We start from the raw sequence: 13,860 nt of genomic DNA on the forward strand, positions 1-13,860 counted from the left end.
TTTCGAATTGCGAGCTTTTCCAACAATCTAATAAGTCACCGGAAGAGTTTTGTGTTACTACATGTTGAGTGTTTCATGTGTTTATAATAATTAAGGTGGCCACGTTATATTCTTGATACTTCTATCGATTTGTATATAGAAAAAATGGTTCGGCTATAATTTGGATTAAAACATGATGCCAAATTTATTTATTTCAGTAAATATCTTCGGCCAAGGACTATTGAACTATGGGCTTATGCTTCTGCTAACCTACACCTTGAAAAGAAGCCAATGGTTTACAGAATTTCAGCTCTACACTTTATTCCTGACTCCTGAGAAATTTACTTAGTTTATGCTTGAAGCAGAGTAGAAAAAGGCCAACCAACGGGGAAAGAGGACAAAGAAGGAGTGCTAAGAAAGTTACAACACATAAAATTGCAATTGATATATCCGGAGGTTGCAAAACTTTTATCAATATGAAGGAGATCAAAGAGTTCTAAAAACCAATGATTGATTAAATAAATTAATGTTCAAATATTTGTTTTTGCTATAGTTTTGACAAGAAATCGATCAATTTCATAAAAACTCTTCAAGTCATGATTCCAACCACGGCAGTAGGAAATACCTACTAGAAAGTACCATCAATTCAGTAATACTGTTCAATACAGTACGTTGAGTCTAATTTTGCACAGAATATCATATGAACTAATACAAAGTTAAGCGATTTTAAAGTTTGATGACCAAGCTGTCCTATTTCAAAATTGAGTAGGCCCAAGTGTATCTTACTATCTTGTGCTAAGCTTGATTGACAAATGCAAAAAACAATTTGCTCTTAATTTGTTCAATCTGAAATTTTTCGTACATATTTCAACTTAATAAATGAAGAAAACAGTCAAAATATTGTTTGCTTTGCCCATTATTTTCTACATTAGCAGTACTAGTTTACAACTCATGCGATGCACAAGCTTCTTTTAATTATTATATTTATAATATAATTATGATACTAATAATATAATATTAGTACTAATAATAGTTGTTTAATTAGTGCCATGTATTGTTTAAAACTGTTAATTTATTAATTTATTAAATTCTTAAATTTAATTTGTTGTTAACATGATTGAACCTTATGAAGAAAGTGGATGTGGTGAGAAATGGAGTATTACATTTCAAATTGGTTGTCTGGACTACAGTTAGGTGATTATAAAATGAAATGAGTCAATGAATAAAAATTTTGAATGCTAGTCTTTTGGTATATTAAGTAGAGTAGTTTAAATATAGAATGTTCTTCATATTAGATCTAATCGCTCTCATTTATTTACTAAACATTTAATGAACATTATCATTTCTATGATTGAACCAAACTACAAATCATTATACCCATGTTTGTTTATTATTGTTTAGTACAGATATAAGACGGGTACCAGACCAACCATATAATAAAGCAAAATAAAACTTCATTTTTTCTGTGGAACTTAATATATTAATTTATCACTTTATCACACATTTTAATATAATATCTTTTTTATAGTTTAATTAAATATTAATTAAATTGGTTGTTATGAAATTTAATTAAATTAGTAGAGTAAGTTTACCTCAATATCAATTATAATAATATAGACCTTAATATGAATTAGAATTTAAATTAGTTGAAGAAGTTAACTTTAACATCAGTTAGAATAATATAGAGTTCAATATGAATTACGATTCAAATTGGTAGAGAAAGTTGACTTCAATATCAATTAAAATTAGAATTGACTGACCGGCCAACCGACAAACCAAACTTTTAATATTTCGTCTATTATATGATAATATAGATAGATTATATTGATGCATTTAATGAATAGGTATCACGTAAAAAATTATTACAAAACTAAAAAAAAATAGGAAATGCAATTCGTATCAACTTAAAACTATATAAATTAATTTAACGATGGTTTAAAAATTATTATTCAACTTTGTTTGCCAAGAGAAAAAAATGTTACAAATTTTTAGATTGATAATTCTATTCAACTTTAAACACCTATTCATATTTGGTTTAAATTTATAATACACTTTTTAGTATTTGATTATAATTTTACTAACAATCAAATATTTTATTTTAATGTCTTAACGATTCTTGTTTTATTGATCATTAGGTACCAAAATTTTGAATAAGATCCCTTATGCTTATTAAATATCAGGATACAGAAAGTTGAAAAGTAACTTGTTTAATTGATTTTGTAAAACGTAAGAGTATTAATAAAACTAAGATGTAGGTTGAATCATGTTTAGTAGGAGCAAGCATATTATATTAGTTACGTTTTTTAAAAATTTACTTTGACTAGACAAAAAAAATTGGTATCATCTCTGAGTGTAATTTCTATATATTATTTGGTTTTTCTATTTCTTACATCTCATATGTTATGTATTATTAATGATAATATCCAATCTCACAAGCAATATGTTTGGCAATGTAAAGTCATCAACTAGTGCTCATAAAGGAGGTAGGGAGACATCGTAAGTCTTGACAAATTTATTAATTCAAGCTTTCCAAATCTATAAATCAAGACCAATACAAATCTTAAAACCAATATTGCTAATAATTTTGGTGGGGTTGGGAAGGTAAAACTTAAACTAAGAGCTATCCTTGATAAGATACAATATATCATCCTAATAAGTCCTCTTGCTCTCTAACTTAACATGGAAAATGAAGCTTGGGTTGGGATATGTCTCGAATTTAATTCCCTCGTTGGCCCAAAATTCTCATATTCAAGTTGAACACTTGAGTAATTTTTTTCCCCAAATACCCACTCTCCAACCTAAAAAGGAGCTTAGTGAGGGGAAAGTGTTAAGATATACTATATGATCCTCGTAAGCCATCCTCGTAACACATTGAGGTTGTGGGAAAACTGGAAATTTGACATTTAAGATAATAGATTAACCCTTGTTCCATATTCAAAGCGTGGCGAGACACTAGCTTTATACTTTGAATGTGTACAAAATTATTCAACGCATAACATTTATTATTTATCAAGAACTTTCACATAATTTAGTACTATACATAAATATATAAGGAGGAAATATTTATAAATACCTGAATGAAGTTGGTTAATATCTAACCGCCTGCTATTAAACATCTTGTCTTTCTCTGGACCACAAACTTTTGATGAAGCTTAATATGCAACAAAGTTTTTATCTTGATTTCGTTGATGAACACTTATTGCATACACCTCTAAACCATGGGCGTTTACCTGGACAGTATAGGCATACACTAGTGAATTTCAAATATATAAGTCTTATGAAACTTCTTAAATTCAGTCAGATACAGTGATTTGCCACTTTAGTGTTATATACTTACATTTCTTGTGTAGGAAATGGTAAGCCACTTATAAAGAAATCGATGTCCATGGTACTTCAGTGATAGTCGGCTAAGTCACCAAAAATACAAATCTATAAGTTGCTTGAATAGATCAAGCCTCACTTTTTTGTCTCACAAGTTCCAATACGAAGTCTCGTTCTATTTTGTACTGTTCACACATGAACATATGTCATATTTTGTTCATATTATAATAAGAAAGTTTACATCTATTACACATCTCCGTATCTTGAATATTATAGTGAAATACACAAAGAAATATTAAGCTTTATTAATTGGACAGTGGAAAAAAGAGAGTAAAATCGATATTTAAATATTAGGTCACGAAGTCCCTAAAAATTGATCTCTTAAAACAATTTTAATACTGATTTTAGTAACAAACAAAGCGTTAAAAATAAAAAAGCAGTAGATCATATAATTGGCCATGTCATTTTATGCAATCATTTTGACTGTTACAATCAACAAACGTAAACCAATGGGAGGAGTTTTACATACTCAAAATAATACAACTCCCTACAGCCAAGGTTGGAAATTCAATTTAAGAAGCCGCAACAGAGCGCACAAGAAAAAAGAAGCTTCTCTGCTAATATGAAGTAGTTGATTTGAAGTGTTGACATATTCAGTTTAAGTAGTCTGATTATTTAACACATAAATATATGAAGCAGAGAAAAAAATAAGCCTGGAATACATGTAGATCAATTTCACCACGTCTGAAAAAGGTTCAATTTGTTCGACACGCACAAGAACATACTAAACCCGCCAAGCTATATGCTTGGATTAAAATATTCCCCTCAATGGAACTAAAAAGTGAGAGATATTAGTCTATGAAAAGCAGCAGCCTTTTTATCCTCATCATCAGCCAGAAAACAAAGTTCAATACAATCTAAAGTAATTTAAAAATCCAATTAGTAATGGATGAGAATATCTGATGAAAAAACCGAAGCAGTACATAGTTACACACACACATATACTTGTACGGTTGTACCTCTCCGAGATATTGGAATAGTTTTTTGATAAAATATCACCTCAAGCCAGACATCGCATTCATTTAAATACACATACATATATATATATATATGTATGTATATGTAGGCACAAGAACCGCAGATAATTCAGTTTGGTAAGTTATACCACAACAAAGATTCTATAAAAACCGCATTTTGAAAGCAGGGCAATAACTAACAAATCTATAGGAAAAATTGGGTAATACAGGGTGAGTCCGATTTGGATTTTAGTGTAATAGAAAGTTGATAGAGATAAATGGAGAACAAACTATACCGTAGTCAGGGTACATGGGGATGATGGCTTCAATAAACGCCAAAAAGATTCAAAATCTTATTCATTTGCACGACGGCATCTACCATTTGAGGAAATTTTAATTATCTTCGCTATCCATGTCATATAATCTTATCTCTATACCCGTGGTTGTCGTTTATTCTATGGTTCATTTGGTACCCTGCCACATGACAAGTTTCCTGGGTTTGGAAAGAGTTTTCATTCCTCAAAATCCATTCTTCATCTTCACTATCCATGTCATATAACCCGAAGGGAAAAATTAATGTTTAATTTTTAATATTAGACAATTAGTTCAGGTCAAACAATATTTCAGGTCTTCAACATCAAATAATGTGGTTGTTTTTCTTCAGAGTATCTACTTATATGCAACACAAATACATTATATAGTGATACGAGTCAAGCGTTCAAATTACTCTATGGGATTAAAATAACTTGACAAAGAAACATGTGATGTAATAATACTGAAAACCTTAAGAAATTGCAATGGCTCGATTGTACAATTAACTTAAGCTAAACAAGCAAACTGACTTGGTGAAAACAGGGGATATAACAAACAAAAACTTAAGGTTATACATACAGGTTAAGAATTGCATGCGCTGATTAATTGCAACAGGCAGTGCTACATGTAATTCTTCGCTCTCCATTTTCAAAACCCTAGAGTTGCACCCAATTCACACAAAACCGCTAAAGACTTGTCCATTTTTAAATTTTCAATTATGTAAATTATTTGTTTGCAGGTAAAATGTAATTTTTAATTAAAAAACCGGTTTAATAAATACAATGATTGCATATCTGATTAACAATATAAAAATAAGTTACAAATAAAATAATATTTTAACATGATCATGTTCATTATTTTTTAAAATAAATAATTAAATAGAACATACTTTTGACACTCTTTGTAGCAAAATTTGGTCAACAATAATTTCCAACAAACTTGCAAATATGTATGTAATACATATTTTATATATTAAGAGGATGCCAAATGATGCCAAAAAATTGACAATTTTGATTGACTCTTCTGTCAGTCATTCCAATGAACAGCCAAAATGAATATCATGTAAATTTCACCCTCTTTTTGACACCCCTGGAGTTGCTCCTTAACAAGCTAAAAAAAATCAAGTGCAATTAATTTGGTTAGATGACTTAAACAGCCTGCATAGGAGTAACATCAGGTACCAAATTTTAGCAGAACCTAACCGTGCAATACAACGGAACATTACAAATGTCGTTTATAGAACAATAAGAGATAGCTTGCAACCCCGAGGGGCTGAGACAGATCGATAGAAGGAAATACAGCACATGACGAAGTGATCTTATACAGTCTATACTTGATTGATAGAAGAGCTGTAGCAGCCATGACGAAGTTAAATTAAATATCAGCTCATCAAATTTTGCTCACATAATGATTGTGCATGGCAGGTTAAGATATTATTATATTTGCATCTCTGGAATGAGAGTGAAACAACTGTTGATGAAAAATATTCTGTAAGCAAGGAAAAGTTTGTGCAGGGGGCGCAAAGTGTTAGTTTCCGGAAATTATATCAAGAACATATATAAAATATGCCTCAAACTTTCCAGTCATGTCTCGATCCTGTTCTTCGAATGTTTCGAGGAATAACCCTTTCCTCTAATTGCGCCCACACAATTACATTCGCTTAGCTGGGCATCTCCAAAGATGTACTGTTATCATCTCGTCAAACGACTTGACCCCATTCAGAGTTCAAATAACTCTTGCTAACTAGCAGTTCAAGTACCTCTTAAGTTTTATAGGGAATAGACTCGGATACATAAGTATCTAAATGTATATGGTAGAGGTACTACAAATTCATCCTTACAACTTGTTATTACCACATTGAATACACTTCGAGGGATCTCCTCTCAGGTGTATTGGGTTCCCGCTGTTGATGAATTATGATGGGTTACCTGTCCCATCCCCAACCTCGACTTAAGGACTATAGCATGCTCAATCCCTTTAGTCAGCGGATCAGCTATATTATCCTGAGTTCCTATGAACTCTATAGCAATAATCCTATCTGACACAAGACCCCTTATAGACTTTAGTCTAACTTGGATGTGTCTCTTTGTTTTAGCATTATACTTTACACTTCTGACTTTGTTGATAGTTGTACGGCTATCACAATGAACAGAAATGGCAAGAAGCGGCTTGCTAACTACAGGTAACATACTCATGAGTCCATGTAACCATTCAGCCTCCGTCCCCGTGGCATCAAGTGCACACAACTCAGCCTCAAAAGTAGACCGGGTAATCAAAGTCTGTCTAGAAGACTTTCAGGACACTGCTCCACCCGCAAGGGTAAACACATATCCAGTCACTCCATTGGAACCAGATTTCTTAGCTATCCAACTTGCATCACTGTACCCCTCGAGTACCCCCGAAAATCTCCGGTAATGCAAGCCAAGGGAAATAGTTCCCTTCAGATATCTAAGAACTCTATCCAGTGCCTCCCAATGAGTCTTGTTTGGACAGTTTGTATATCTAGCCAACTTAGACACAGAATAAGAAATATCTGGCCTAGTCATATTAGCAAGATATTGCAAACTCCCAATAATCTAAGAATACCTTAACTGAGACACAGGAACTCCTGAACTATTCTTGACTAAGGCAACTTTTGAATCATATCGTGTACCAGCGATTCTACAATTTGAATAACCATACTTCTCAAGTATAGATTTCTCTATATAATGAGACTGTGACAAAGTTATTCCATCAGTTGACTGAGTCAACTTGATCCCAAGAATCACACTAGCTTCACCCATATCCTTCATCTCAAAGTGCATCTTCAAGAAACTCTTTGTCTCGTTAATAATCTCAATATTGGTTCCAAACAACAAGATATCATCTACATACAAGCACACGATCACACAATCATTATCTCTAACCTTATAGTAGACACACTTGTCACTTTCATTAACTAAAAAATTCGAAGTCTAAAATAGTTTCATCAAACTTTTTATGCCAGTCTATAGGTGCTTGTTAAAGGCCATAGATGGACTTGACTCGTCTACATACTTTCCTCTCATTACCAGAAGCAACAAATTCCTCAGGCTGATCCATATAAATCTCTTCTTCAAGGTCACCATGAAGAAAAGCTGTCTTTACATCCATTTGATGGATGATCAGACAATGTACAGAAGCCAATTCAATAAGCATTCTGATTGTTGTCATTCGGGCAACTGGAGAATATGTATTAAAATAATCAATGCCTTCCCTTTGCCTAAAGCCTTAGCAACTAGCCTAGCCTTGTACTTATTTATTGAGCCATCAGGGTTTAGCTTCCTCTTGAAGATCCATTTACATCCAATAGTAGAACACCCTGGAGGGAGATCAACTAACTCCCATGTTCCATTTGAAACAATTGAGTGAATTTCACTCTTTACAGCGCCTTTCCAATGTCTTGACTCCGAAGAATCCTTGTCTTGACGGAAAGTTAAAGGCTCATCATCGACATTGTAAGTGATAAAGTCACTTCCAAAGTCCTTGACTACCTTTGCACGCTTACTCCTTCTAGGTTCCTCTACTTTGTTAGGAGTAGAGCTACTACCAGGATCCACCCCCACATTTGTCATCTTTTCCATATGATCAGGAATAGAACTTGATGTGTGAGTGGGATCATCCTCATAACTACCCAAAGATATACTAGTCTTCCCAATGAAGACTGTTATATCTTTGGGTAGTTATGAGGATGATCCCACTCACACATTAAGTTCTAATCCTGATCATGTGGAAAAGATGACAAATGTGGGGGTGGATCCGGGTAGTAGCTCTACTCCTAACAAATTAGAGGAACCTAGAAGGAGTAAGCGTGCAAAGGTAGTCAAGGACTTTGGAAGTGACTTTATCACTTACAATGTCGAGGATGAGCCTTTAACTTTCCGTCAAGCCAAGGATTCTTCGGAGTCAAGGCATTGGAAAGGCGCTGTAAAGAGTAAAATTGACTCAATTGTTTCAAACGGAACATGGGAGTTAGTTGATCTCCCTCCAGGGTGTTCTACTATTGTATGTAAATGGATCTTCAAGAGGAAGCTAAACCCTGATGGCTCAATAAATAAGTACAAGGCTAGGCTAGTTGCTAAAGGCTTTAGGCAAAGGGAAGGCATTGGTTATTTTGATACATATTCTCCATTTGCCCGAATGACAACAATCAGAATGCTTATTGCATTGGTTTCTGTACATGGTCTTATCATCCATCAAATGGATGTAAAGAAAACTTTTCTTCATGGTGACCTTGAAGAAGAGATTTATATGGATCAGCCTGAGGGATTTGTTGCTTCTGGTAATGAGAGGAAAGTATGTAGACTAGTCAAGTCCATCTATGGCCTTAAACAAGCACGTATAGACTGGCATAAAAAGTTTGATGAAACTGTTTTAGATTTCGAATTTTTTAGTTAATGAAAGTGACAAGTGTGTCTACTATAAGGTTAGAGGTAATGATTGCGTGATCGTGTGCTTGTATGTAAATGATATCTTGTTGTTTGGAACCAATATTGAGATTATTAACGAGAGAAAGAGTTTCTTGAAGATGCACTTTGAGATGAAGGATATAGGTGAAGCTAGTGTGATTCTTGGGATCAAGTTGACTCAGTCAACTGATGGAATAACTTTGTCACAGTCTCATTATATAGAGAAATCTATACTTGAGAAGTATGGTTATTCAAATTGTAGAATCGCTTGTACACCATATGATTCAAAAGTTGCCTTAGTCAAGAATAGTTCTGGAGTTCCTGTGTCTCAGTTAAGATATTCTTAGATTATTGGGAGTTTGCAATATCTTGCTAATGTGACTAGGCCAAATATTTCTTATTCTGTGTCTAAGTTGGCTAGATTTACAAGCTGTCCAAACAAGACTCATTGGGAGGCACTGGATAGAGTTCTTAGATATCTGAAGGGAACTATTTCCCTTGGCTTGCATTGCCGGAGATTTCCGGGGGTACTCGAGGGGTACAGTGATGCAAGTTGGATAGCTAAGAAATCCGGTTCCAATGGAGTGACTGGATATGTGTTTACCCTTGCGGGTGGAACAGTGTCCTGAGAGTCTTCTAGACAGACTTTGATTACTCGGTCTACTTTTGAGGCTGAGTTGTGTGCACTTGATGTCACGGGGACGGAGGCTGAATGGTTACATGGACTCATGAGTATGTTACCTGTAGTAAGCAAGCCGCTTCCTGCCATTTCTGTTCATTGTGATAGCCGTACAACTATCTACAAAGTCAGATGTGTAAAGTATAATGCTGAAACAAAGAGACACATCCAAGTTAGAGTAAAGTCTATAAGGGGTCTTGTGTCTGATAGGATTATTTCTATAGAGTTCATAGGAACTCAGGATAATATAGCTGATCCGCTGACTAAAGGGATTGAGCATGCTATAGTCCTTAAGTCGAGGTTGGGGATGGGACTGGTAACCCATCATAATTCATCAACAGCGGGAACCCAATACACCTGAGAGGAGATCCCTCGAAGTGTATTCAATGTGGTAATAACAAGTTGTAAGGATGAATTGGTAGTACCTCTACCATATACATTTAGATACTTATGTATCGGAGTCTATTCCCTATAAACCTTAAGAGGTACTTGAACTGCTAGTTAGCAAGAGTTATTTGAACTCTGAATGGGGTCAAGTCGTTTGACGAGATGATAGCAGTAAATCTCTGGAGATGCCCAGCTAAGCGAATGTAATTGTGTGGTCGCAATTAGAGGAAAGGGTTATTCCTCGAAACATTCGACGAACAGGATCGAGACATGACCATTAACGTCTCAAAGCCGTAGATTGGCACCATAGCCTTTGACTTGTCGTCGTCTATGGAGTGTGGTTACACCCAACGGATAAAGATTCAAGGTGAAATATTCCATCTGTATCCGGTAGCCATCGAAGTAGAGGACTTAGGAGGGTTCAAACCCGGAAGGGTACCGACTCTGAAAAACATGTCATGTATAAAATCTGGTATGCAATTTAATTATGGATTTGTGGGGGATTGTTAGAAAATGGAAATTTTGAGGCATATTTTATATATATTCTTGATATGATTTCCGGAAACTAACACTTGGAGGTTGTTCCTTGACATGAGGACGTAAACTTTCATATTTGTATCTAAGATATTTTTTTAGTGGAATCCATGAATATATTGAGACAAAGTTGCTTGTTTGTAATGGGTTATGGGGATTTTGTCCCACATTGATATTGTAAAAGAAAGATATTGAGTTTATATAGCCTTGTGTTAGTGTTGTTTACAACTACTAGCATAAGTGGAATGCTTGTGTGGCCTAGTGCTAGTGGAACTCTTAATTATTTATATTGATTATTTAATTATTAATATAAAATATATTGAGTAAGGATTATTTTAATCATACTTTGAATATATTTTATAATATTAATATTAAGTAATCTGGATATAATATAAATAATAAGGAAAACTCATTTTGTTTACTTTTTCTATTTTGTTACTTGGTGTACCACATCGAGTAAAATAGAAGAAGAGTAACTTGAGATGCCTATATATTGAGAGGTACACTTGAGATAAAAATGAGACAAGTCTCGGTGCCTACCTCGCAAGCATATATGAGTTGCATAGGTTTTTTGGGCAAACTGAGGTGCGTGTCGCTGTTGATCATTGTTGGTTCTGTGGCCAGATTGATCTGATGCTGTTTTATCCTGGAAGTGATATTGCTGCATTCCATCACAGCTTAAGTGGGGGCAATAATCACTTCAAGAACAGTCAAGTCCTCTTGAAAGGTTTGGCGACTCAGCTGTTGTGTTCTTCTTATCAGAATTTGGAAAGCGATAAGAGATAAGTTTTCTTTACTTTCTTTGTCAATTACAGTCTTTATAGTTTGTTATTGCCTTCGTGTTTTGTTTCATTAGTTGGTTATTTGTCATTTTCTTGTTATTATATATATAACTGTCCATTGTTGCTGTGTAGTTAGAATTATACCCAAGACAAAGTTGTACCGGTGATCCTGGACATAATATTAGAGCATGCTGCAGATGTGATTATGTACATATATTATTAATTTACGAGGCAATAATCACACTACGAGGCTGTGCAGTGCATTGGTGAGACTGAGCCTTCTCCTTGAATCAATTAATAGTTAGTATTCTATTGGAAAATAAATCATTTCTCGCCCAAAAGACCAGTCAAAAGTTGATTTAATTCGCAATTTGGTGGATCATGGATGTAACTAATGTTACTGCCCTAAATACAGTATGATGGAGATTTTGAATATCATGCCTCATGACAAGCAAGTGATACTGTTTTCTGAAACACTTCCCTGGGATGCCATAATTACCTCTTGTAGACCGAGTGGATATTCAAGTTAACATCCAGGCTTCACAGAACCCCAACGCAAACACTACTCATATAAAGTTTGAGCCAGTACAACAAAGTACCTACAAAGAGAAGATCTTTACTCTTTGCTTGGAAAAAATATACTGGCACGTGTATATGTTGAAGAACCTGTTCTTGCTTTGGAGTATTGTACTCCATTTTCTATTAAAGTAATTTGTAGAAACCTGAAGCCAGCTGCAGTAGTACTAATGAATAGGGGCTGTCAAAAAATCTTGGACAGGTTTTTAATATTATTCAGATTGTAGGTACATTTGTTGTTGATAGTCACCATACTAATTTGCATAATTTGAGTGAATTGAATGAAAGTGTTGTGGTTTTTACGTGCAAGGAGACGAGCACCAGGCTGACTTGGACTATAATTTTGATAAATTGTCCTAGGAATTTTCTTGTCATTTGGCTAGCGATGTTGAAATTAAGAATGATTCTGGTATTGATGCTGAGAATGAGAGTGGGGATGGAGTCGGGGGCTCAAATTGGAAAGAATATGAGGGTTTCGGATGAAAGTAAAAAAGATTTCAGTTAAGCTCTGCAGGAAGCTAAAGAAAAAGTATTACTGCATACGTACTTTCCATCAAATGCATCTAGGTGTTTAACATATAAACTAGCATAATAACCCAGCATAATAACCCATACCAAGAGTTTTTTAGAGCAACAATATCTTGTACAGACTCTCTTGAGTCAAATTTTGAAGAAATAGATATAAAATTTATTTCCAACAAGTTCCATGTCTCCCTCTATAACATTAGGGAGTTTCGAATGCTTACTCACTTTTAGAATTGAATATCCCCTCAACTAATATTATATTATATTTTTCTTACCCGTTATTTTATATTTAATGAATGAATATAAACAGGGTAGTAAATGTACGTTTAAAATGAAACGATTAAACTTAATCTGTATAATATCGTTAGTATGTTTACAAATAAAAAACTACAAATTAACATATAAGTTGAATACAAAGTTGACCAAAATCTCGAATTTTATTTAAATAAACTATATGTACTGCTCTATATTATTACTAAGTTCACTACTAACTTACAATTAACTTACTCAATTTAAAAAGATAAAAAATGCATAACTGAAGCCAGAATGACTTGCAATCATAATATATAATAATGTAAAATTTACATTATTGTTAATATTAAAGTTGATTTTTATGAAAAATATTAGTTTTTGAAATTCAACTTATGTATGGGAAAATGTTAGTTTTTTATTTACACTACTGTTAACGTTAACAAAGTAAGATTAAGTTATATGTATGTATGTGTGTTAGCATGTAAATTATTGTATGTTACATCTCTTAGTAAATTATGATGGTTTCAATTATTTATATGCTAAATATCTGATTTATGTACATGTATAATCATTATTAACATCTAGTGAGATAATTGATCACTTAAATAACATGCATTTATAATTATTCAAAAATTAAAATTATGTAATAAATAAATTGTTATAATTTATATATGATATTCACATTATCACTAACAAACAATCCATATCTATTTTTTACGCAACCGGATATCAATCATGGTTGTAACATAAAAATGAATTATATATTTTTAAGACTTATTATTGATATTCATGATTTTTTTCAAGAATTCGAAAAAAAAATTATATTTATATCGTTATTTAAACCGTTTTTAAGTTTCTTTCATTACGACTCTAATATTTCTTCATATAATAATTTGATAACATTTTATACTATTCTTCTAAAATTAAAAATTTTCAGTTCGATAAAGTTTTATAAATATGAGTTGAACTGGTTAATTCCTTCAAATCATTGAATAATATATGTTTTTCCTTAAATAATATAAAATGTATTGAATCAAATGCTACAATATAGTACATATATAACTTTTATT

The sequence above is a fragment of the Apium graveolens genome, chromosome 7 (assembly GCF_009905375.1).
Source record: "Apium graveolens cultivar Ventura chromosome 7, ASM990537v1, whole genome shotgun sequence".
Lineage (NCBI taxonomy): Eukaryota > Viridiplantae > Streptophyta > Magnoliopsida > Apiales > Apiaceae > Apium > Apium graveolens.